This window comes from Podarcis gaigeae (genome assembly GCF_964106915.1).
Source record: "Podarcis gaigeae genome assembly, chromosome: 1".
Taxonomy (NCBI): Eukaryota; Metazoa; Chordata; class Lepidosauria; order Squamata; family Lacertidae; genus Podarcis; species Podarcis gaigeae.
The window spans coordinates 90,228,189-90,254,621 of NC_139678.1; the positions used below are offsets into that span (position 1 = coordinate 90,228,189).

The 26,433-nt window shown below is 42.0% G+C and overlaps 1 protein-coding gene across 3 annotated transcripts in view; it reads left to right on the plus strand.

Annotated features, from left to right (window-relative positions):
- Positions 1-10,872: 10,872 nt before the first annotated feature.
- Positions 10,873-26,433, plus strand: part of PTPN4 (protein tyrosine phosphatase non-receptor type 4) — an 85,478-nt gene continuing 69,917 nt past the window's right edge. For 2 of the 3 annotated variants that reach the window (XM_083737426.1, XM_083737427.1), the window contains exon 1: positions 10,879-11,625. The gene's annotated coding sequence lies outside the window, so the exon portion shown is untranslated. Of the gene's footprint in view, positions 11,626-26,433 lie in introns of all 3 variants that reach the window. The other variant, XM_083737425.1, reaches the window with a different exon arrangement.

Sequence of the window (26,433 nt, forward strand, 5' to 3'; positions counted from 1 at the left end):
ATCACCATGCTATACTTCTGCACTGGAACCACATAAAAGCTCATAGAGTTTGTGAGGCTACTGTTGTGGTATATGGAAAGTCATTACAATTTGCCTCATATATTTTTGACTGTATGCGTGCAGGCTTTAACATACCAAGCACAAACGTAATACATGAACCACTGTGATTTCTGCCCTTAGTGTCCAGTCCCAAAGAATAATTCCAAAGCAAATGTTGGTGCTTACGTTATTCAATTGAATTTTGATGTTAGTCCTTACTGTCATAAGGAGCATATGAACGTAGTATGTGAAATGCTATCTTAAACTGAAGATTCAAATTCTGAATTATTTTGGCAAAAAAATAAAATAAATCCCTAATAGCTGAAGGTCACTTTCAAGCTCTGCAAGAGGATTATAGGCTGAAACGATGGCTGATTTAGCTCAAGAAGAACCATTGCTAGTTTGAAGGTAAAGACATTATTCAACCCTCTTCATTATTATCTTTCCTCTCCTGTGGATTGACATGTGTTGCCATCTTGGCTTGCAACCAGCTTCCCTCGATTTCCTGACTAAACTGCAACAGCAGAGCAACTAACATCGGGGGGAAAGGAACACATTTTCTTTCATGCTGTCTGCAGTTTCCGACTGATGTCAATGATGCCTCACTAAGCCCTGCATGAGAAATACAGTGGAAGACAGATCATAGGATTTGGCTTGGATTCCTTCTGGCAGAAGACCAGCACTGTACTGCGTTCACTTCCACCAAACCTACCAAAAGGAATTTAAAAAGCTTGGTGCATGAGAATGTGCAATAGATTTTTTAGTGTACGTCTTAACTTTAAAGGAGAAAAAAGTTGAGCTTTTAAAAGATAGCTCCGCCCTGAGGGTGATTCTCTGCAGTGTGGTCAGTGCTGGATTTATGTATAAGCTAAACAAGCTATAGCTTAGGGCCCCACTCTCTTGGGGGCCCCAAAAAAATTTTAAGGGGGAAAAAACTTGGATGTACATTTCCGAAATATAAGATAAAAAACAAATAAAATAAAACCTACATACAGCAACAGTGTTTTGTGTTGTGTAGGCTCCCATGATGTAAGTAATGGCCCCCGCCTGCTAGCCTGCTCCCTAAAATATCACTGATATTAGATACCTATTAGGTCCATAAATTACCATATAGCATATATTCAACACAAAAAACAGCAACAATTTGTTGTTGATAAAGGACAGCTGGACATATAAAGGGCCCCATTACCTTCAGCGGCTTAGGGCCCCATCAAACCTAAATCCGGCCCTGAGTGTGGTCCACAGGTATGACTGAAATGAATAATATTAGGGTATGCTGTCCAATCACCTGTCTCCCTTAAAAATTGTAGCAGGTTCTGATTATCAAAATCACATGACCAGGGCATTCCCCTTACTAAACAGTACCTGCAAATCAATGTACTCCAAAATTGAAAATCTTGCACTATAAGGGGTTAGGCTAAATTATCCTTGAGGTCCCTTCTGTGATTCTATGATAAAGAGTTTGATCTCTCTTCCTTATCTTCATATTTTCCTGGCCTTCGCATTTTTGAGCTACCACAGTATCTCAACAGTCTTGTAATAAAGACATGGTCATCCACCTATTTCCCATAGTAGCCTTTTGAAAAGGAGTGTAAGTGCACAAATAGTATGCTGGGGACTGAAGCAATTAACTGAGAATTGGCAGCACGTGTTTTATCTACAAGGCTGTCTTCCTGGAGGTATGCAAAGCCATTTGATTTTGTTTAGAAGGAATAAAACACATTTCAGATGGGAATTAAGAGTTGCTTTGCTGTAAAATCATAAAGACAAACATTTATTGTTACAATGCAGGTAATTATTGCTTTTAAAAATTGTCTTCTGCCACATTATCAAAGCTCTCTTGCTTTTATTATTCTGAAGATTATTCTAACTTAAAAAAAGAAATCCATTCAGTTTCATTTCTTCCAAATCAATGATCATCAGAAAAGAAAGAAACATATAGGGTTTGTTTTTGTTTTTTGTTTGCAAAACCTTGGAAAAACAGTATCGAATACAAAACTGTACCAAATTAACTTGGTGTTCTTTGCATACTTATTGGGGTTTGACAGTATATAGCAGGTTGCACCAAAAGCACCTTTGCCTATCTAGAAACTGACTCTTTTGAGGTTTCATGAAGTGGAGAACTCTAATGCATACTCTGGGATCCTGTGGCCCTTCTGTGTGCAGACCAGCTTTCGGTCCAGCATAGGGCTCCCGATGGCAGAAGGGGGAGAATGAATGTGAGTTTCATCAAATCTCAATTTTCCTGTGTCCCTGCACTATTCTCATTGAGTCCTCTCAATGCCCAAGAGCAGATTTTCAAGGGTGCAAGAAAGAGGCTGCAGCAGGAAGGAGCCATCAGTGAAACCCTCCTCTGCTTTACAGCTGCAAGTGCATCTGTTCAAGAGACACTCAGGATTCAAAAACCATTATGTGAAATGGGGGAGGGGGCAGCTGAAGCACCAGGTGGATGGGGCCCCTCCACATCACAGGATCATTCACCATCATGAAAAGAATCCCAGGAGATTCTTGCATGGAAGCACACGAAGTTTGGTCCTGCTCCAGCATATCTGGTATTGTTTTGTTTTATGTGCATAGGTGTGAACTGAATTGCTTCAATTTATTAATATTATGGCTGCACTGTTCATTAAACAAAACATCTTCTGCAGCTTGCTGCCAACACATGCATACTTTCACCACTGATCTAGTGGTATTTTCATATGCCTCCTGACAATATAAGCAAATGGTGTTACAGTGGTACCTCGGGTTACATACGCTTCAGGTTACATATGCTTCAGGTTACACACTCTGCTAACCCAGAAATAGTGCTTCAGGTTAAGAACTTTGCTTCAGGATAAGAACAGAAATTGGGCTCCGGCGGCACGGCAGCAGCAGGAGGCCCCATTAGCTAAAGTGGTGCTTCAAGTTAAGAACAGTTTCAGGTTAAGAATGGACCTCCAGAACAAATTAAGTACTTAACCTGAGGTACCACTGTATTTGAAAATGAAGTTCGACAAAAGCCATTTTAGAGCCCTGGCTATTATTATTATTTATTAAATTTGGAGTGTTTCATGTGAGACAACAGGGTTCCAGTGCTACTTGTTGGACCTCCTTCATGTGCACTGCAACTCTGTATATCCCTCAGTTGCTCCAAGGATCTCAAGATGGCATGCATTATTCTCCCCCTCCTCACTTTATCTTCACAACAACCCTGTGAGGTGAGTTATGTCAAAAGACAATGACTGGACCAAGGTGAGCTTCATGGCTAAGTTGGAATTTAAACCCAGACTCTGACCACTAACCACTCTACCATGTTGGTATTGGGCCTAAGTTCAACGAGGCAGGCAGCTTGCATGCAGAGATGCTGTTTAAGATATCATCACCTCAAAAAAGTCCACATTTTGCAATCATTTTGGGACAAAACCGATACTATCTCTTTGATTATGAAACACCAGGTGCAAGCTATAAAGGATGACTCATGCTAAAGGTAAGTATTGCCATTATAACAGAGCATACTATGGGCTAATTTCTTACCAGGAAATTATGCTTCATTTAGTTCCTTAAACTGTGGCTTTCACTGATGCCTGAATATTCCTTCCTACTTCACACAATAAAAACAAACCATCCCCATCGTCCTACATGAGTTGGAGGAATACCTTCTTCAGCAAGGAGTCTGTTCTTATTGTGCGAATTCCCTGTACAAATTACAATCCTGGAAAATCAGAGTTCCATGTTGCACAGGGAACCAAAATTAGGGTTTTGGTTTTTGGTTATTTAAAAAGGAGACAGAGCTAGCACATTCATCTTTGCATGTTGATTTAACTCAGAACTAGAGTGCTATGGCTTCATTATTTATTTACCGTATTTTTTGCTCTATAAGACTCTTTCCCTCATAAAAAGTAAGGGGGAATGTGTGTGCGTCTTATGGAGCGAATGCAGGCTGCGCAGCTATCCCAGAAGCCAGAACAACAAGAGGGATCACTGCTTTCACTGCGCAGCGATCCCTCTTGTTGTTCTGGCTTCTGAGATTCAGAATATTTTTTTTCTTTTTTTCCTCCTCCAAAAACTAGGTGTGTCATATGGTCTGGTGTGTCTTATAGAGTGAAAAATATGGTACTTAACTACAGTTATATCCCACCTTTCTTTCAAACGATGTACATACTCGTTGTCCCCATTTTCTCCTCACAACAACCCTGTGAGGTTGGTTAGACTGACTTAGTGACTGGCCCAAGGACACCCAGTGAGTTTCATAGCTGAGATTGCTTGATTGATATCTTAATTTTGTAAACCAGCCTGGGAACCACCAAGCGAATTCCCTTTAGCCTCTGGCTGCACACAGTCTGCAAAACCAGTTCGCACAAGGTGAACAGAGAACCATTAGCAGAGACTGACCTGCTGTGGTAAGAAAAAGAAAACTATAAGAATTGATAGTTGTGCTCAGAGCACAGCCTAGCCACCTGTCTCCAACAACAGCAAACCCTAGTAGTAGGAAGAAACATGCAAGAGTGATTCATCCCCCATTTCCCTTGCAGCTGTCAAACTTCGAAGGTTGAAATGGGGCCCTAAGCACAATAACCACATTTCATGGTCACATTGTTTAGGCCAGCCATGGAGAACCTGTGGCTGTCCAGTTGCTGGTTATACTTACCATCCCTGATGGCCGCGCTGTGCAGAGCTAATGGGTCTTCTGAGTCCAAAATATCTGGAGAACCACAAGTACCCCATCCTGGCTTATATTCTTCACATATCTTTTGAGGCTGCAATCTATTTTAGCAAAGCAAATTAGGAATTTCAGCATGCATAACTGCAAGCTAAATATATAACTGATTGTAACTAAGCTTACTCAGAAGTAAGTCCCACTGATTTTATTGGGAGTTCCATCCAAGTTAGTTTTAGGCACTGCAACTGTAAGATTGGCACTAGCCACCCCAATCTCTGCTGAGTTGGTGCACAAGATTCCAAGGGGCCTGGGTTCCTTTGGGGGAAATGAGGTGTGGAGGAGTCTGCAGTGTCTTTGAAATATGATTTATTAACACATATTTGTACAAGAAGCTTTCAGTGGAAAAGAGATTTTGCAGCATTCACATCTCAGCAGGAGCCCGTCCTTCACAACAGTTCAGCATTGGTTTCCCAGACACCTCTGTGCCTCTCTCCCAGCCTGCCCAAATGGTTACAGAGACAGATTTAGGGGATCAGAACCAGTTCGGTAGCATTGGAGCCTCAGCAGAGCCTATGGGGTGCTGCAACTATAATACAGAATGGAAGGTGAGAGGAGAGGGGTCCCTGAATTTTGGCATCACACAGGGTGCTGCTGAAATGAGACTCAAAGGTCCACCACTGATGGTTCTGGCCTTCACAGCAGGTCACGAGAGCTCTCCTCCTTCTTCCCCAACTTCTAAATTTCAAAAGGACACATTTTTCCTGTGTGACATCATGACCCCTGACTCCTTGGCAACCTCCTCCTCCCACCGGAAGAGCCTCCTGTCATTGATGAGTTAATGACTTGCTTCCAACACATTTTGTCAATGACTTCTTTCTCAGGTGAGGCCCTGGCATCTTCCCTTCAATACTCATATTACTAAATTCTGCAATTTATTAATTTCTAACATTCACAGACTCTAGCAGTTATGGGTGCCTTTGCACCCCCAAACTCTGCTACCTCAGATGTGTAACAATATTTTAAGGAAACATGATACAATATTGTATCCTACATACGGGCATTTGTGGGGGGGGGGGCGGAATCTCACATGTGCCTGGTGTGAGACCTGTTGGCTCCCCAGCACTCTTACACAACACCTGCCTTGGGAAATGTTTTTTGATCCAAAGGTAACCAAATATTAGCTTTAGAAATAAACTGTAACAATGACATGTCATGGAAATCCTAAAGTACCGTAACTGTAGCTAAGGTGCAGTTAACAATGCACCTTAACAATGTTAACAATGTTTTGTTTCTGAAGACTGTTTCAGAAAAGCCATAGCTAATACTAACTACAGTGTGTCAAGTTTAGATGACAAACTAAGCAAGACTGGAAGTCAAAATTTCTGTTCTTCTTGCAGCTGCACCAGAGTAGGAGGCAAAGCACATGAACCTAAGGCTCACTGTGGCTTGTTCTCATCATGCTAAATTATTGCCATCCCAACCAGACAAGTCTCTTTAAAGTATAGAGAGGCAAGGCAGTATTTTACCTGTTTTATCTGCACTTCCCAGCGCAATTTAAGGTGCTGAGTGGCCCTAAGTGATTTGGGGGCAAAATATCTCTCGTTATGTATGCCGACCTGGTTGCATTTTTGTACATTATTTTCAGCTATACATGCATTTTCATGCACACTTCCCTTCAAATTATGCATTTTGGTACTCATGACTTGACCAAAGCACTGCACTGCAAAATTCAGAGAAGTGTGAATTTCAAAGAATTTCTGCATTTCAATTCATGTATTGTTTTGGCGGATTCACCCTCAGAGGCAAACTGAATTGAATCTGCCCCACCATCCTTAACAATAGTAACAACACAGTCTGCTCCAATTCCCCACATCTGTCCACCCAGCATTTCTGGGGAACTGCAAGCTGAGCATCGCACAAATAGTGCTGTTGCCACAAGACCCTAAACGTATCACAATATATTCCTGTCCAGTGCAGCAAAATACAGGCAATCCTGCTGAGCTCTCTGAACCTTCATTTTAAGGCAGCTGAGTATTTCAAAACCAACACACATACCGTATTTTTCCTTCTATAACACGCAGATTTTTTCTTCTAAAAAGGAAGGGGAAATGTCTGTGCGTGTTATAGAGCGAATGTGTGGTCCCTGGAGCCGAAAAATCATGCAAAAATCAAATCGCGGCGCTGCACGCTGCACGGAGAAGCGAAACCTGAAAAGAGGAAGCGGCTGCTTTCCTGCATTCTGCCTCAGGGTCTTACTGCCCACCCTTCTCTGTTTCTTGCTGTGTTTGCTGAAACGGAACAAAGAGCAGGGAAAGCCCCTCCCCTCCAGGCAAGCTCCGGTGCTGCTGGGGGAGAGGGAGAGAGAGGGGGGAAGGGAGAGAGAGAGGAGGGAGGGGGAGGGAGGGAGGGAGGGAGGGAGGGAGAGAGAGAGAGAGAGAGAGAGAGAGAGAGAGAGAGATATGGCTGGCTTGGGTGGGGGGAAACTTTTGCCTTTCTTTCCTCCCTCCCGTTAAATCCCTCTCCTGCATTCTTAGCCAGCTGCTTCTCTGCACACCCCTCTAATGTCCCTTCTTTGTTTTTCCTTCGCTCCCCACTTAAAATGTGGTTACAAAGCATGGATCCTCAGGATCTTTGCATTGGGTCACCCCAAATTCACCATCAGATCACATAGCATGTCCATGGCTGCAGCCTGCACCAAAAAATCACGCACCCACTGTTGCCTGGGGCTGCAATGGTGCAAAAATGTGGTTAAAAAGCATGGATCCACAGGGATTCTCAGGATCTTTGCATTGGGTCACCCCAAATTCACCATCAGATCACATAGCATGTCCATGGCTACAGCCTGCCCCCCAAAAATCACGCACCCACTGTTGCCTGGGGCTGCAATGGTGCAAAAATGTGGTTAAAAAGCATGGATCCACAGGGATTCTCAGGATTTTGGCATTGGGTCACCTCAAATTCACCATCAGATCACATAGCATGTCCATGGCTACAGCCTGCACCCCAAAAATCACGCACCCACTGTTGCCTGGGGCTGCAATGGTGCAAAAATGTGGTTAAAAAGCATGGATCCACAGGAATTCTCAGGATTTTGGCATTGGGTCACCCCAAATTCACCATCAGATCACATAGCATGTCCATGGCTACAGCCTGCCCCCTCAAAATCACGCACCCACTGTTGCCTGGGGCTGCAATGGTGCAAAAATGTGGTTAAAAAGCATGGATCCACAGGAATTCTCAGGATTTTGGCATTGGGTCACCCCAAATTCACCATCAGATCACATAGCATCTCCATGGCTACAGCCTGCCCCCTCAAAATCACGCACCCACTGTTGCCTGGGGCTGCAATGGTGCAAAAATGTGGTTAAAAAGCATGGATCCACAGGAATTCTCAGGATTTTGGCATTGGGTCACCCCAAATTCACCATCAGATCACATAGCATGTCCATGGCTACAGCCTGCCCCCTCAAAATCACGCACCCACTGTTGCCTGGGGCTGCAATAGTGCAAAAACATGGTTACAAACCATGGATCCACATGGATCCTCAGGATCTTTGCATTGGGTCAGCCCAAATTCACCATCAGAGCACATAGCATGTCCATGGCTACAGCCTGCCCCCCCAAAATCACGCACCCACTGTTGCCTGGGGCTGCAATGGTGCAAAAACGTGGTTACAAACCATGGATGCACAGGGATTCTCAGGATTTTTGCATTGGGTCAGCCCAAATTCACCATCAGATCACATGTCTGTGGCCACAGCATGAAGCACAAAAATGATACATCCACTGTTTCATTCAGAATGTTTTTTCCCTTGTTTTCCTCCTCTAAAAATGATGTGCGTGTTATGGTCAGGTGCGTGTTATAGAGCGAAAAATACGGTAAATATGGAACTAAAGCACCCTTGTCTGTTTAATTTAAATCACTATTCATTGCATAGCACACCAAGTTAAATCATGAAGTCCTCATAATTTTACCAAGGATTCTCACATGGCTCCAGAGTCACAATCCTAAGATTTGGATATTGGACATAGGTGCAACTTGGAAATTCTTAAATCAATACTTCTGCACAGTTGAGCCTATCTTTAGGATGTTCAACATGTAGGCTACCTTTGAACTACAACTAATCCAGAATGCGGCGGCTAGACTAGTGACTGGGAGCAGCCGCCGAGACCACATAACACCGGTCTTGAAAGACCTACATTGGCTCCCAGTATGTTTCTGAGCACAATTCAAAGTGATGGTGCTGACCTTTAAAGCCCTATCAAACAAACCTGAGTCACAGCCTCAACTATGACGTAATTGCCACTTTTAACATGCAGGTTCCCCCTCCCATCAACTATTTGCTAACCCATCCTTTTCTGAGAGGGGTTTATTTTCCTAGATGATGCCCTTCTCTATAGTTAGGATGGTTTCTTCTGGTGGAAACATTGCATGGACACAATACATTTCTTGCACTAGCTATTTATTATTAGAAGTGCTCCTACTGCAATGCGCTCTACGTGGGGCTACCTTTGAAGGTGACCCGGAAACTACAACTAATCCAGAATGTGGCAGCTAGACTGGTGACTAGGAGCGGCCGCCGAGACCATATAACAAAGACCTACATTGGCTCCCAGTACATTTCCGAGCACAATTCAAAGTGTTGGTGCTGACCTTTAAAGCCCTAAACGGCCTCGGTCCAGTATATCTGAAGGAGCGTCTCCTCCCCCATCGTTCTGCCCGGACACTGAGGTCCAGCGCCGAGGGCCTTCTGGCGGTTCCCTCGCTGCAAGAAGCCAAGTTACAGGGAACAAGACAGAGGACCTTCTCGGTAGTGGTGCCCACCCTGTGGAACACCCTCCCTTCAGATGTCAAAGAAATAAACAACTACCAGACTTTTAGAAGACATCTGAAGGCAGCCCTGTTAGGGGAAGCTTTTAATGTTTGACAGACTACTGTATTTTAATATTTTTGTTGGAAGCCGCCCAGAATGGCTGGGGAAACCCATCCAGATGGATGGGGTATAAATAATAAATTTATTATTATTATTATTATTATTAGGGAGGACATAATGTGTGGTAGAATAAAGTATCAGGATTTATATTAAATTATTCATTAATTATTATTATTATTATTATTATTATTATTATTATATGCTATGGGAGGGGACCTATGGATTCACTTTCACTGTGTTTTACATAAAAGAGTTTCCCTTCCTATACCTGCTTCCTCAAAGTCTTAGTGAGCTGAATAGGGCTTATTTCCCTATCAGCATGAGCATCATTACAGCGTAAGAGCACAGTCCTACAGATGTTTACTCATAAGTGAATCCCATGGTGGTTTTTACAGCGTTATACTTGGAAGGAAGAGTTGCAGCTTCACCGCTTAACCCTATGCATGTCTACTCAGAACTCACTCCCAGGGACGTGTGTCTGCAGGGTGGCAGCCTCAACAGCTTTACGCAAGAATATATTATGGCGATGTTGTAAACACGTCCCGCAAAACAGGCACACATTCAGCTCGCCCGCCTTTGCAATGCACGGTGCCGCTTTTTCACACGTGATTCTGACTACAAGAAGAAGAAATAATGAGGCTATGCGAGTTCTGCAGCGATTGCACATCACACAAAAAATGAAAATTGTGGACAAAACACCAAAAAAGAAGGAAAGCTACGATGATCCAAAAAAGCACAGCCGTAACGAAGGACAATGATCACAAGAAAAGAAGGGCGGGCGAGAGAACTGCGCTAGATCCAAAATAAAAAGCTGGTGAAATGCACAAACTGCGCTTCCAAAAAGAAAAAGGAAAAGAAAAAACACCCGCGACCCGCAAAATAAAAAAGCCCAGGATGAAATTGCCAGCAGGTGTCACTACAACTCTCATTCAAGCAGCCGCTCTCCGTCCCCGGTCTTTTGTAAGAGCCTCGCGAAATACTGCAAAAATCCACCCTTGGTTGCTCTGAATGAAGCCTCAACTTCGGAGAGGCTTACGGCCGTGACGGGCGCAGTCGCTGCCCTTGCAGGGACGGACGTCCCGGCCAGCCAACCGCCTGCCTCGGAAAGGGAGACGGGCGGGGCTTTGGCCGGCGCAGCCAACCCCGTCGCGTGATTCGAGCCAGAAGCTAGGCAGCGACAGAGGAGAGGCGAAGGGGCGGGGGCGCGAGAGCGGGCAGAGTTCGGGCGCTTCTCGCGAGAGCTTGCCCCCTTCCCACTTTCCGCTGGGTGACTGCGCAGCTGCCATGTTGGTTGCTATGCTGCTGCCTGTCTAAAGGCAGGCTGGAGGAGAGGAAGGAGGGAGGCAGGCTCTGGGGTGGAGGAGGGGGAGGAAGACGGAGGCGGCGGCAGCAGCTGCTGCTCGTTCTCGGCCCCCCGCTCAGTGCAGGCAGGCAGAGCCCCGGTGTTTAGCTACCGCCTCTCCCCCCCCCCCCCCAGCCTCGGCCCCACGGCTGCAGGAGAAGGAAGAGAGGGGGAAGCCTCCTTGCGGGGCGGGAGGGAGGAAAAGGTCCGGGGGTGCCTTTCCCTCAGGCAGAGGGGGTGACTGCTTGAGACCCCTCCCCCCTCTCCCCCTCCCTCTATTGGAGGGGGTGTCCAGTGGGTGGGGAGGGGGGGAGGCTGCATTGCCTTCCCCCCTCCCTCCACCTGCTCACCCACCCAATTACCCACCCACCCACCCTTGCCTTTCTGTCTGCGGCAGGAATGTGGGGGGGCTTTGAGTTGAGAGGGGGCGCTCACTGCAACGGTTGCTGGAGACCCCCATCCTATTCGCTTGCTGCTGCTCCTCGCGGGGTGCAAGAACTCGACTGAACTGAGCCTTTTCTGCGGGTTAAATTGAGCCTTTTGTGTGTGAGGTGTGTGTGTTGGGGGGCAAGACCCCCTTCCCACCTCCACTTTACCTTTTGGCTTCCCTTTTCTGGGTTGCTCCCTTGCTCCATTATCATCCTCTGGAAGGACGTGGCTGTTATATGAAGGTAAGAGGATATTACTGGGGGTTTCGGTTTTAAGTTTTCAAGTTAAAATGGGGGACTCCCTCTCTTCCAACATTTTTTAAAATAATAATAAAATTGTTACATGCTCTCATTTCAAATGTTGGCTATGTGATATCCCTTAGGTTAAGGATGTAGAGTTAAAAATTACCAGCCCACCCCCTAGATCGCTGTGGGTCTGAGTGCTAAATGTTGGACGACCCAATAGATGCAGAGGAATGTGTGGCAACAGGAAAGGTGGGTGGGTGGGTGAATGACTGTTAAGAGTTGCCAAATAATAATTATCCAAAGTATTGATCTGGGGAGTGTAACATTTATTTACAGTTGTGGATTTGTTGAATTATATAGTGTATATGGTGCTCCTTAAAAATGCAATATGCCTTCTTTAAGTGTGCTGTTTGCGCTAGAAAGGGAGTTAAAGAGATGGTAATGTTAATGTTATTTTAGGTCAAGCTATTTTTCAGTTCAGTATTGGTTCATTGAAGATTGGGAAGGTCCTGAAGTAAAGAGGGTCTTTCCCCACTACCTTTGTTAGTCAAGCTGATGTATTTACAGTAGATGCAGACTGGTAACATTTGTATAAATGGTTTCCTAAACCCAAAGGTTGTGCATGGTTGACTGGGTTGTGTTAGCGTTCTATTATGTTAGCTGAAGAAGCAGCAGGATTACGTTATTCTTAGGGGGAGTGGAGCAGTGACAAAATTAGGTTGTGTGAAGGTGTGTAAGGGTCCTGTCTGGGTTCTTGATTGCATCGGTATTTGAAGAAATGCTTTTCTATCACCAAGGCATTCAAATAGGTTCTGAGATCAAAATGTTGCTCTGTTGTATTCCATTAATTTTTTTGCAGAATTATGATGTATGAAGTGTTACGTTACATTTGTGTATTTTAAAAAACTGAAAAAGCCAGGCATCAGTTACTTTGGGGTATATTTCCAAAAGACATTCTGTAAGATCAAAAGTCAAGCTAGAATGTGTTGCATTGTATTTTCAATGGGTAGTTGCCTGTATAAAAGGTAAAGGGACCCCTGACCGTTAAGTCCAGTCACGGACGACTCTGGGTTTTGCGGTGCTCATCTGTATATATATGTACAAAAACCGAGGTTCCACTGTAGTATGAATGATCTTGTATCTATCCTGCTTCTAGCAGCACAGTTAAGGGTGCATTACTGTGTGTCAATCTCAAATCAGCCATTCCTATAACTGTATGCATATGCTAAATATGCAAGATAGTAACTTTGAAAATTAAGAAATTATAATTAAAGGCTATTGCAGCTTTCTTTTCATTTTGATGTAGTTCCAGATGATCTTTAGAACCCTAGGGTTACACTTCTTTGGGGGGATATGACACCTGACATATCTCATGTAAAACTCTCATTTGTCATCTTCCCTTTGAAAAAGCTGTCATGCCAAATCAGATGCCAAGGTTTAAAATGCCATTCAGAAGAACAATAAGGATAGTGGTAGTGTTTTTATTTATGGCCCTAATTGATTTTGCAACTTGATTTTTCTTTCTGAAATTACTTTTAAAAGTTTATAGCATAGATTCACACTGATGAATTGGACCAGGGTTTCATATCAATAAGGTGGGGGAGAGCTCAATTGCAAGTTACTTTGTTTCTAAATTAGTGTATACAATTATCTTATTGAAGGGGTTTATGTTATAATAAGCAATTGTTACCTTTTCTATATCTTCTGAATATGCTCTTGTATGTCACCTGCAGAGGAAAGAATGTTCATGAAGGTTTTTCTACTGGCTAGTTTTTAAATGAAATATAGTTTGACGTTATCGAATAAAGTAGCACTATTCATGTAGAAATAAAAGCAATAGAGTTTTATGCATGTAATAAATTAATAAAATTTGCAAAATTAGTATACTTAACATTTCTCTTGCTTTTTATGCTTCTGAAATCTTAGGCTTCAGCATCATTCCAGATTCAAAATAATTCTTTAGGCATTTCCTCATCTCATGAATTACCCAGTCTAGAATACTGTAGTAGATCTTTTTTTCTTCACCTTTGTTTTGTCAATGGTTAAGTAATGCTTTGTAATGTTGGAGTCAATATTTTCTGATACTGTCAGAAGTTTTGTAAGCCAGTAAATCACCAGTGTATTACAATGATATGACTTTGTCAAATGAACATTTCTGGAGCAGCCTAGCTTTACTAGCTAGCACGCTGCATAAAGATAACATAGCACTTACTATAATTCTTCTGTCCAATGTACTTTTGGCATCCTTATGCTTAATTTACTTTAGTTTTTCCCCCTTAACACATTTTAATGGAATAACAGATGGTAGGCCTATTCAGAAGTAAGTCCCACTGAAGTAAGTGTGCAAAGGACTGCACCCTAAATCCAGAATCTGGTATGTTATACCATCCCTTATGATGGTACGCATATTTAGAATGTCTCACTTTTTGATTGAAATTCTGTCCTGACTACTTCATTTAGGACCTATCCTGGGTCTTGCATGCCAATCAATAAATGTTTAGTATGGGCTAAATTAATTTTTGGAAATGCACAGTAGTACAGGCCATTTAAAAAGAACATAAAGACATTGAAAGCAGATATGTTGGTTGCATGTGTTTAAGTTCAGTTATGTGCTACTTCGATCCATTAAGGGGTAATTCATATGTGCAAGCAAGTTTCCATGTACAGGATGCCTCCATTGCATACTCAAATGGTTGTTGTGGTCAGTGTTAGAAACTCAGGTAGACAAGTTTGGCACCACATGACACCTGAAAACTAGGTTACGGGTGCACTAACAGAATGTCTAGGTGATTTTATTGTTGTTGTTGTTGTTGTTGTTGTTGTACAACAAGATTACAAAGCTGCAAATGAATGAACTCCAGCCAAAATCTTATGTTAATTTTTCATATGATCTAGTCCTCATCTGAAGACCGCAGAAAGCTCCCCTAATATTCTTATGTGCCTCCCTTCTCTAGTCTTCAGAGAGTGCTTGTAAGTGGGAAGGCAGAAAAAGGTACTCCATTCCTTCCACTCTGCAAACAAGCTCTTGATTGTCCCTAAACCCCCTTTCCTTCATATTATGTAATCTTTCTGGCAAACAACAACTAACACTTATTGCAGGCCTACACAACTGATGGCATAGACATCCACCTTGAGTGACCAGTTTGCACAACCTAAGACTTCAGTGTCCCTCAATGACCCCACTCCAAATTTTATTTAGATTTTAAGCACTACTGTGATAGTCTGAGGTAAATTGCACTTTAACCGTCATAAACTAACCAGATAGTATATTTCAAATTAAAAGCATATCATACATTATGCCCCACGTACATTAAACCAGGCAACTAAAACTTAACCAAAGCATGTTGGGTTTAAAACACAAACAAAAAGTTCTGGAAAGCACAAGCTCAAGGAATGAAGTTTAATCCCCAAATACCTTTCCTTCTCAGCAGATGTTATCTGATATTGCTCCAACTTCCTGGACTCACCAACCATCCTAATAATGGGGTGTTACTGGCAAAACTGTCTCTCCCCACCCCCAATAGGTACACACATAGCTCTTACATGGCACCTAACCCCTACATCCACTACTAACTTTTGCTTCTGCCAGAAAGCCTTTAGATAAACTCTTAACTGCTTCCCAGTGCAGTATCACTCCCAACATCCATCATGCCTACTCACATTCCCTTTCTCATCTCCAAGCTGACTCCTGCAATGCCAACATATCCCTTCCAGGGAGTTATTCCACATGTACCCCCCCAACTCTTTCTTTCTCACTCATGACAAGGCTTAACACAACAGGTGATAGCTCAGTTGGTTAGAGCATGGTGCTGGTATTGGTGCTGGCAAGTAGTGGTGCCAAGGTTGCAGGTATGGGACAGCTGCGTATTCCTGCATTTTAGGGGTTGGACTTGATGATACTCAGTGTCCCTCCCAACTCTACAATTCTATGATCCCTTCATGTTTCTCCAAACCGCATTGTCCCCACATGCTGATACTCTTCATTGTCCTTCCTCATGCTCCTTCCAAGTTTTGTCATGTCATCTTGGCACTTTTAATAGTTGCCAGCTTTAAGAGCCTTACCACCCCACCCCACAGAGGTATGTGCCCCATGGGCCAGTATGGCGTGGCTGCAGCCAGGCTGGGTCCCCGCAAAAGTCCTGGAGCCGGAGGAGGAGGAGCGGACAATGCCACCAAGGCAACCAGAGTGGGGAGAGGAAACTCACTGCAGCCAGCCATAGGGAGCTGAGCTGGGTGAGGAAGTGGGTGGAGGCAACGGAAGTCAGGCACTCCGAGAGCACCCCACAGAAAAAGAGAAGCAGTGATGACTGGCTGGTGGCTCAGAGCAAGCTTCCTGGCTCTACCATCAGAGCCCAGCCTGGCCCTGCAATCGGGGGGGGGGGGGGAGGGAGAGAAGCACCTATCCGGGTGGCCTGGCCAGTTCAGTGTGGCTGCTGTGAGGTGCCATGCACTTTGGCTCATACTGCAATGTGCACTGGGGAAGTTTCCCTCAGTGGTAACAATTTTACTTGTGAGTTGCACAAGGCGGCATTTTGAGTTCTGTGCTGTCCGCAGCGCCATCCAGATGACTTACAATATGGTCAAGCGGGGGTAGTATCTCTCAGCAGCAATTTTACTTGTGTGTTGGGCAGGTCGGCACTTTGACTCTCACACCGCTCACAGCACAACCCAGGTGACCTGCGCTGCAGCAGGTGGGTGGGTGGGGGGCGTTTCACTCTTGAGTCTCAGGCACCATACAACATGACCATGATGCAAAATGTCCTTAGCACCCGGGGAGTTTGGCTGCTGGTTGTGGTGGTCCAGGATCTCCCTAATTCCATTGCCTTGTCCTGTACAGTCTATTCTGGACGTGATTCAGAAGAATGTGTAGCAGGAGATTGTTCTGCTGCTGTTCTTGGGGAACTTCATTCCTTCTGTTGGAAGGAGGGGGACATGGTGCAAACACCTCCTTCCTGCTTTTCATCTTTTTGGGGTGGGGAGGGGAGAGGACTGCAAGTGCTGCTCTAGTCATAGAATTGTGAATCTATGGATGACTGAAAAACTAATCCCACTGATTTCACTTTGTGGTTTTCGTGCAACTGCAATATAGTGGAAGGATGAGTAAAGACAACAGTGTGCCTGGGGAATGCCAGTGGCTAAAAGCCAAAATCTCATTTGAAGAAGCTGTGTATACATGGTTATTGCTGGCAACATTTATGTGTCTTTCTGGCTTTCTGGTAGATCTTTTTTTGGGGGGAGGGGGTTAATTTACCTTAGTGGTATTGTAGAAACAACTGTAGTTTCCTGAAAAGCAAAATGAGTGATGTTTTTGTGCATGCACATTTCTTTCCCTATCTACTTTTCTGATATATTGGGCTTGGATAAATTTGTATTTAAAAACAATTGTAGTGTTACAAAAATATTGTGCATAGTTTTGTTGCTCTAGCTTATGTTTACCTTTCTAATTCCCAGTTTTTGTAGTTCTTCAAGCTTTGACATTAGAAGTACACCATGAACAATGTCTGGATTTTATTTGACTGACATCACTTTCTAAACATGGAAATGTCACTTAAGGTTGCATATTGACTAAGGATGTCTTTTTGGTTTTAGCCTCTGTATTGCAAAACTCGTACAGGGTGTATGTGGATTTCATTACAGCATCGCCAGTTGGGTCTCTGCTGTAGGCACTCCTGCATAAACAGGCTACAGAGATTCCCCATAAGTACTGACATGGGGAATCTCTCTGGCTTCTCCTTATAGGAGATCAGGCTACGCCATAAGTGGCCAACTTGCAACAAAAGCTAGTAAACCAGTGTAGCATGGCCTGCTTGCCTGATACTGGCATGTCATGACTAAGTGCTTGTCTGCCTGTTCATCTGGCTCAAAGAAACAGTAAGAGGCAGAATGTCAAAGGCAAATCAGGTTGCATATGTGCTTCAGTATGTTCATCTAGGATAGCATTATCTCATTGTTGGAGCCTGACTTGTGGCACTTACCCACACTAGTTGGATGCGGATGTTATAGCATTAACATCTAGGATTTGGTAGGATTGGGTGTAAGCTAGCACTGTAAATACATACTTTTGTCTCTGTGTGAAATTTCATTGATTTCTACACATACACATACATGAAGCTGTAAAATATTAAGATGGATTCAAATATTATGTATTTTGGTGCACAAATAGGCATATAACATGTTACTGCAGCAAATGTGTGTCTTATGCATATAGTCATCATGAATCCAGAATGGGCTGCAACTCCTTGTTGTATACACATGCTGGCAAACTAGTATGTGGAATGGTCCACACCTAAAGCAGTTAAAGCCATTCCATGAAAATGGTGACTTATACAGATGTGCATTTTTATTCAATATTATAGCATTTTTAACAGATCCTAGTAATTTAGAGCCATTGACTATGGTAGTAGGTTGTAAACAATACACGAAACAGCATGAGCTATAAGTTAAAGTACATTTGCTAGGAGCAGTTCTGAATAACCATACAAGGGACCTTGTTTATAGCTGAAATATAACAATTCTGGTGTAGCTAATAGATTGTGACTATTGTGTTTTAAAGGGGAGGAGCAATTCATTATATCTCAGAAAACTTTGCAATATTATTATTGTTGTTGTTGTTGTTATTATTATTATTATTATTATTATTATTATTATTATTATTATTATATCCTGCCCACTCTGGATGGCTTACAGCATATATAAAAACACAACCAAACATCAAACATTAAAAAACAGAATATTCTATGCAGACAACAAACCAATAAATCAATGGAAATCAATAGAATCATAGAATCATAGAGGTGGAAGAGACCACAAGGGCCATCGAGTCCAACCCCCTGCCAAGCAGGAAACACCATCAGAGCACTCCTGACATATGGTTGTCAAGCCTCTGCTTAAAGACCTCCAAAGAAGGAGACTCCACCACACTCCTTAATAATAATAACAGCAATAATAAACAGTTTACAGTTATACCCAAATTAAAATAACCGCCAACCCCAACTAAACATTTAAAGAACCCCAGCCCAACAAAAACAAAAAAAGAGGAACCAAAATTAGAACCGTCTAAAACATTGTGAAACATTTTGGCCAGCTGCCCCAACCCAAGAGTTGTTGTAGCAATGGCTCAGTGGCTTTCCAGGAGTCCCTTTTGGCTGTTCAATGTGAGTCTGGGCCCTGCCTCCTAGGCCAGGTAAAAATGGGCCTTGCAGCAAGGAGCAGTCTTCCTTCCAGCACTCATGGCAGTTGCTGTATTGGCCTTGGAATAAGATATATTTTAGTCATATGTGACTAACGCCATTAGTCTAGTTCCTCAATTTGTAATAATAATAATAATAATAATAATAATAATAATAATAATAATAATAATAATAATAAATTATTTATACCCCGCCCACTCTGTGAGGCCCTGTTTTTGGTGATCTGTTGCCCTAGCTACTTGGATTTCTCATCCTGAGTGCTTACATTTTGGTAAGGGATTGGATGATATACAGTATTTTTGATACTAAAGGCTAGGTATGCCAATGGTTGATAACTGGCCATCCTTCTTTTCTGGCTGGTTAAAATTCTTTGTAACTGAGATACTCATAAATTGATCCAGCAAAAGGTATTGCTTAACACTTTTTGTACTTGGCATTATTGGGTTGGATCCAGCTTCTACTTCTGGAAGCTGCCTTAGTCTGATTTTCAGGGCTTCTCCCTCCCCCCTCAGTCCCTATGCCACACCCCATCATTTTCAACAGGTTCTGCTGACCTCTGGGTGAGGATTTATAGTTTACAGGGAACTGATAGGGGAGGGGGAAAATCAGTCTGACATTGATTTTTTTCTGAATCCAACACATTCTTGTATTATTAAATTGGCTTAATGTGTATCTTGCACTAACAAATGTTCATATGCTGTAATGTTGCTTTTGTCTAGGCTGGCTGCTTGGCTAAGAAGAGTTTCACACTTCCAAAGTTAAAAGATGGCTTGGATTCTCCAGAAATAATCCATTAAGAGTAGTAGTTTGAAACCATTGGCTTTAAACATATATGAAAACACACAATCTGTTGTTGAGGTTACCAGGAATTGATTTATGCCACCCTGCTTTTCACACCAGTCCTTTTCTGATTTTCTCATTTACTGATCATGAGCCTTTGGATTTTCTGTAGTACTTACTGTCCAGGCTCCCCCGCCCAAGCTACAACATGGTTGAACAAGCAAATCTTTCTTTTGAGACAAACAACTGTTCTTTCTTTTTGTACCATGTGCATTCTGGTGCCATCACTGCTTACAAAGTGATGGAAAGTCATCAGTTAGTTTCACCCTGCCTTTACTCAAGCTGCTGTGAAATTGTTGTGTACAGAAATAGTCATGCTGCAAGTGTGCAGCGGGAAACTGAAGAGTGTACTGTGGTATCATGAGGAGGGACAGGGTCACAGAAAGGTGTGGGACTAGGCAGCACAAGTAAGCACAGCTGCTGCCTGTCCCCTAACACTATTTGATGGCATTGCTATAGCTACAGTACGTATGACACAGTGATTCATAGGCCACTTATAATAATGTAGTCTTATTGATTTCAGTGAAAGTGCATCAGAGTAAATAGTTTGCATATGCCAGGGATACCTTGTTAGCTCTTTGCAGATTTTAAAGAGTACAATATAGTGTTGGCCATTTGACTTGCAAAATGAATACAGTAGTCAGTAATTCAGTCAAATACTGGTTAGTTATACTATATAGTACTTGCAAACCAGGAAGATGAGGAGACTGCCTGATAGATTTTCTTACACCATCCTCATCTTTCCCACTGGGTTGAGGGAAGCCAGCAGCAACGTTGTATCAGCTGAGCAGGGTGGAGGGAGTCATCCTCAGTACCTTAATGTAAAAAACATTCATTGTTTCCCCTTTTTCTGAAAACGGAGGGTTCAGAAAACTTGACTACCCATAGCAGTTTACTGGTACAGTGGTACATCTGGTTGTGAACGGGATCCATTCTGGAGGCCCGTTCGCAACATGAACAGAACACAACCTGCATGTGCGCGGGTCGCGGTTTGCCGCATCTGTGCATGCACGTGACATCATTTTGTGCGCATGTGTGAGCGGCGAAATCCGGAAGTAACCCTTTCTGGTACTTCTGGGTCGCTGCGGAACGCAGTCTGAAAATGCTCAACCTGAAACAAATGTAACATGAGGTATTGACTATATTGGTACTTAAAATTTTAAATTATTCTTTTTGTCTATAGAGAAAGTATAGGTTTAAATAATTACTGAAGACAACTCCCCTGAACTTCATTTTCACAGTAGAAGGAATTGTAATTATGACTTCGATGAAGAATGAACCGTAGCTGTGCAGAGGAATCTGGAAAAAGAATTCTCATGAGTCCTGTGTCAGAATTCACTGTGGGATATTTTCTTAAACACAGCTCAGTAAAAAGTTGGTTTTTAAGGTTTTTTTAGGGTGATCAGACTCTGCAATAATAAAGCAAATTGAATCTTTTTTACCGTATGCCAGTAACTTGTGCAGGTGTTGTTGGCAGGTCTGTTGATGTTTTATCAGTGTATGTGGTATATATGTACTGGGAAGAGGAGTTCATGTCATCTTTGTATCTTCCCCTCCCCTCACCAAATTAAATAGAAAAGGTGGCTTTATTCACCACTTGGGTTGATTGCTAGTCTTGGGAGTTCTTGGCACAATCTCCTCGTTCTTGAAAGCCTTTTTTTGCTTCTTTACATTTAGCTTTCCAAGTTTTCTACAGCCTCTTCTTGTCCATTATTCCCCCCCCCCCATTTGACCTGCCTTGTCTCTCTCACTAAAGCAATAGAAAACATGTTGTGATGTAACTCACCTTTATTGTTTTAGCACACCAGTGACTTGTTAAAATTACTACTTTCCCCTGTGATAAGTAGGTAGGATTTGGTAGCTGATTTTTTGAATACTTTGCTTAAGAAGCGAGGTCTACAGTTACGTTGTGATTTCTAGGAATATTTTCTGTGAACTTTCTTGCTAGTGAGAAGTTTAGTTGTACTCTCAAGTCACAAGTGAAGTGTTGTTTCAATTCATTCTTCAGCGAATAATCAATGAATTTTTAAGAGGATGCACATCTCTGGAACACTGTCAGACTTATAAATATTTATGATGTGGAGGGAAAGTGCAGTGGTTGTGCTAGTAATTTTTAATTGCTTGGCTCTTTTTATAGCTTAAAGTCTTCTAATTTCCAGCTAATCAGTTAAAATTGAATATTCTTGTGGAATACCTTCTCTTCCAAATTTTACAGTGTGCTTTATTATTTCTAGACTGGTCCATTTGTTCCATGGTTTACATGTACTGTTTTGAAGTATGTACAGTCTTAGTGATTCTTCACTTATACGGTAGATATCCAATTGGTGTCGCTCTGCTGGCAGAAAGCATCTACAAGTTGCATGGGGAGGGTGACAGTCGTCAGCAGTTTCCCTCCCCCATCTGCTCTGGATAACTGCTCAGCAGATGGAGGTTGGGGCAGGGAACTGCAGGAAGAGAGGGAATTGCCAGACATTGCCTCCTTTCCTGTTCCTAGATGCCTTCTATAAGCAAAGGGACACCAATTGGATATCTCCATATCTGTCATTTCTCTTACTGCAAGATTTCTGGGGATAATAAATTTTGAATAGAGAAGAATAGAATGCTAAAGGTGTCTTTTGGTACATTCAGGATATGTACTTATTAGGAAGAGCAGTGCTGATATAAACAGTATAAAATTTCCACGTCTGTATTTGATAGTTGAAAATTGTTTTAGAAATTTGCTCTTACTGCTACTATTAACCCATATGTGCACATCAGCATCTAGGTACACTTCTCTTAAATGAGTCACCCTGATTTCACTTTGAAAGAATGACATTCTAAATAGAAATATCACAATGCATTTATTCATTGCTAGTGCTGATCCCACTAAAATACTATGCAAAATAAATATTCAAGTAAAACTGCAGCAGGTATAATTTATTTATTCAGTTTGGAACCACCCATTAACCCAAAAGTTCCCATCCAAAGCACAGTGTTAATATATAATATTGAAGTTTCAAGTCCTGATAGGTGATATCTGAAAAAGTAAGTTAGTGCAAGGACTTCTGGCTGTGCAACAGAACTTATTGTTCCTGCATGCCCACTAAATTTGCACTAGGTTTTCTCCAAGCCCTCTGTAGCAGATTTGAAGGGCTCACAGGGAGATGAAAGGGTGTAGTTCCATTTTGCAGAACTATTATGTTGGGTACTTCCTAATGGGTTGATTATAGAGAAGTGCAGGTATAGTTAGTGCAACAGGGCTTTCCTGCCTCTTCTGCTCCACTGCACCCTAAAAATCTCTGGAATGACATGAGACCGGCAGCAGAAAGGGAGCTGTAAGAATTCCAGTGATGCAAGCCATCTTTTGCATTCAACCCATTTTGCCTTAAATTCTGGCTTTGGTATTTTTGTGTGTCTTTAAAACATTTATAGATTTGTGTAGAAATCTTAACTTGGTGCATTTTATTGAATTCAGATTAGTTTAAAAATTTTATTGGGATTTCATAAGCTAATCACTTTCAGAAATGCTAACCTATCCAGAAGAAAATGCCAAATATATGGCTATTTGTTATGCTTAGTGCTTTTTTTTCTAGAAAAAAAATGGTGCTGGTACTCACTGTAAAGTTGTTACGCTAAGTGTCACACTTTTAACAGTAAGTACCAGATTTAGCCCCAACCCGCAGCATTCCAGGGTTCATCTTTTTTCCTCCTTCTACGCCCATGCTGACCAAGAAATACTGAAATACAAATTATTCCGCACCTAGAGACTTACAAGTATAAAGTTGAGACTGACAGGTTGAGACCATACATCAGCCATACCCAAAATGTGCTTCTGCCACCCATGGTCATTTGTCATGCTGGCTAGGGCTGATGGGAGTTGCAGTCAAGAACATCTGGGTGACTGAGGAAGGCTACTTTAAGGACATTTATTTCTGTGGGTCTATTCTGACTATGGGTTAGGTGGCTACAACCCACATAAAAGTAATGTATTGGCCAGCAAGGCATTAATTCACATCTTAAAATTCTCTCTGTAACTTGTTAATTTAAAAAGAAGTGTCTATGATTTATAGTTAACATGGCAGTTTATGAAAATGTTAGCTCAGACAGAACAATTATTTTAAAAAATACATTTTGGGACAAGAGGAAATTGTGCATATGCCTCAAAATGTGTTAAGCAACAGATTTTTGGATCCTCTTTCAAGAATGCAATATCAGTATCAGTTCATTGGAAGTCTGCTGTTCAAATGAAACTGTTCCAACATAAAGCAACCAATTACTTATCCTAGTATGCACTTGATTTTTCTTAGATTAATAATGGCTCACTCACCTAGTTGCTATAAGTCTTTTTGCATCAATAAAACTAGTAGAGGCATTCTATAAAACATTTGAGGATCTGATGGTCCCACATATGACTAAAATATATAAAGATATTCTAACCTGAGGACCCATTACCATCAATCTGAAAACAATTGAGAATAGTAGCAATCCCCAGACAATACAAGGACCCCTCAAATGTAGAATCTTACTGTCCAATTTCCTTACAGTCATACCTTGGGTTAAAGTCGCTTTGGATTAAATCTTTTCAGGTTGCGTCCCATGGCGACCCGGAAGTAATGGAACGGGTTGCTTCCGGGTTTCGTCGCATGTGCAGGTGCTCAAAATGACATCATGCGCAGAAGCGGCGAATCACGATACATGCAGACGCGGGTTGCGGTCGGCTCAGGGTGTGAACGGGGCTCCAGAATAGACCATTCACATCCAGAGGTACCACTGTATTTTATTTGGATTATAAAATTCTTACAGCAATCATGGTCAACAGAATAAAAAAGGAAAATATAATCACCTGGATCAGGCTGGTTTTGTTCCAGGATGCAAGATGACAGACCCAATTAAGAAGCTATTAAACATAACTTATTATAGTAAACAGACCACTTCACTAGCATGCCAATCATTAGATATATTTAAAGCATTTGATTGTGTGGAACCAAAGTAAATTTTAAAAATGGATTTGGCCCTAAATTTACTAAATCATTAGGGAAAATTTACGATACAGCACCTGCCACTATTGGAATAGATAATATAGATTCACCAAAATGTCGTCTTGGCTGTGGGACAAAACAAGGCTGCCCACTATCACTTCTCTTATTTGCTTTAATTTTAGAACCTATAGGAATAAGGCTGTACCAAACTTTAGCTGGAAAGGGGGTAACCATTAACAGATAGGAATACCTATTCAGACTTTATGCAGATGATATTATTTTATGTACATCGGATCCAATCAATGCTGGCAGGATATTAAGGGATAAATTAGAGGCTTTCCCCACTGTTTCTCAACTTAAAGTAAGTTTTCAAAAAAACCACGGAAGTAATGCTTTTCCATTCTTCACTACAGAAAGAATTATAATTACAACTTGGCACATTGTTCAGATGACTCTTTTCTCTTGGGTTTGAATTTATTTGCTTCTGTAAAAGGAAATGGCTGCAAGGTGCCTTTGTAGTGTGATTATTACTACAATGACAAATAATGGTTTTTTACTTTATTGGGAAGGGGGAGAATAAAAATATGAAATGTGTTACATGATAGAGTAGGTAAACCATGGCCATGAAGAGGTTAATGGCAAAAGTAGCTTGTATGGTGAATTTTGAATAGCTTGATTAAAATATGGTGGGAAGTGTTTAAGAGAAATTTGCAAAAAGAAATTTCCATTACATCAAGTTAAAAATATTTATTGCTTTTTAGTATGTGGTATATAAACTGCAAAGTGTGGTGTAGTGGTTAAGAGCGGCAGTCACATAATCTGGGGAACCGGGTTCGTGTCTCCACTCCTCCACATGCAGCTGCTGGGTGACCTTGGGCCAGTCACACTTCTGTGAAGTCTCTCAGCCTCACTCACCTCACAGAGTGTTTGTTGTGGGGGAGGAAGGGAAAGGAGGTTGTTAGCCGCTTTGAGACTCCTGAAGGGGAGTGAAAGGCGGGATATCAAATCCAAACTCTTCTTCTTCTTCTTCATAACCAAGGGTGTTGTGAGGTCATTTTTAAAATGAATGATTGGATATGCTTATACTGTTTCTGTCATAGAATCAAGTACTCAGAATAAAATACAGATATACGGATGAAAATGTACAGGTCTTTCTGCATGGCCTGAATATTTTCAAGAAGGCAAATGTTTCTAACGCATTCGTTTCTGCTTAGGTTTTCTTCCTTGTAGCTTAATAGATTGTGATGAGGAAGAAAGCAAAGAGAGGGGACAGATTAGAATATAGTGCCTGTAATCCAAACACTTTCATCTGAACTAGAGAAATTTCAAGTTAGACTGAGATTAAGACAGGCATGTCCAAAGTCCGTTTCGGGGTCTAATCCGGTCCGTTGGTCGGTAATTTTTTTGGGTAAAAACCCCATAACTTCAATCCTAAAAAAGCTCAACAAACTAACTTCAATTTTAAAAAAAGCTCAACAACTTCAATTCTAAAAATAAGTCAACAACTTTGGTTGGCCCTTTGGCCGGCCTTCACGGCCCTTCACTTCATCAAATCTGGCCCTCTTTGAACACCAGTGGATTAAGAGCTTTATTCTGATCACAACAATTGAATCAGTTAACACATGTGTATAGAGGCCTGTGACTTCATCTAAATATCTAATTCACCTGATATATCCAGTTATATCACTGTTGCTGCTTTCAAGTGATAGTGTTTGAACAAGAATCTAGGGCACAATAACAAATTTTTGCATCAGAAAAAGTATCCCAGGAATTAAGGATATGTGTGGAAATCCCATAGCTGGATTCTACCCCAGATG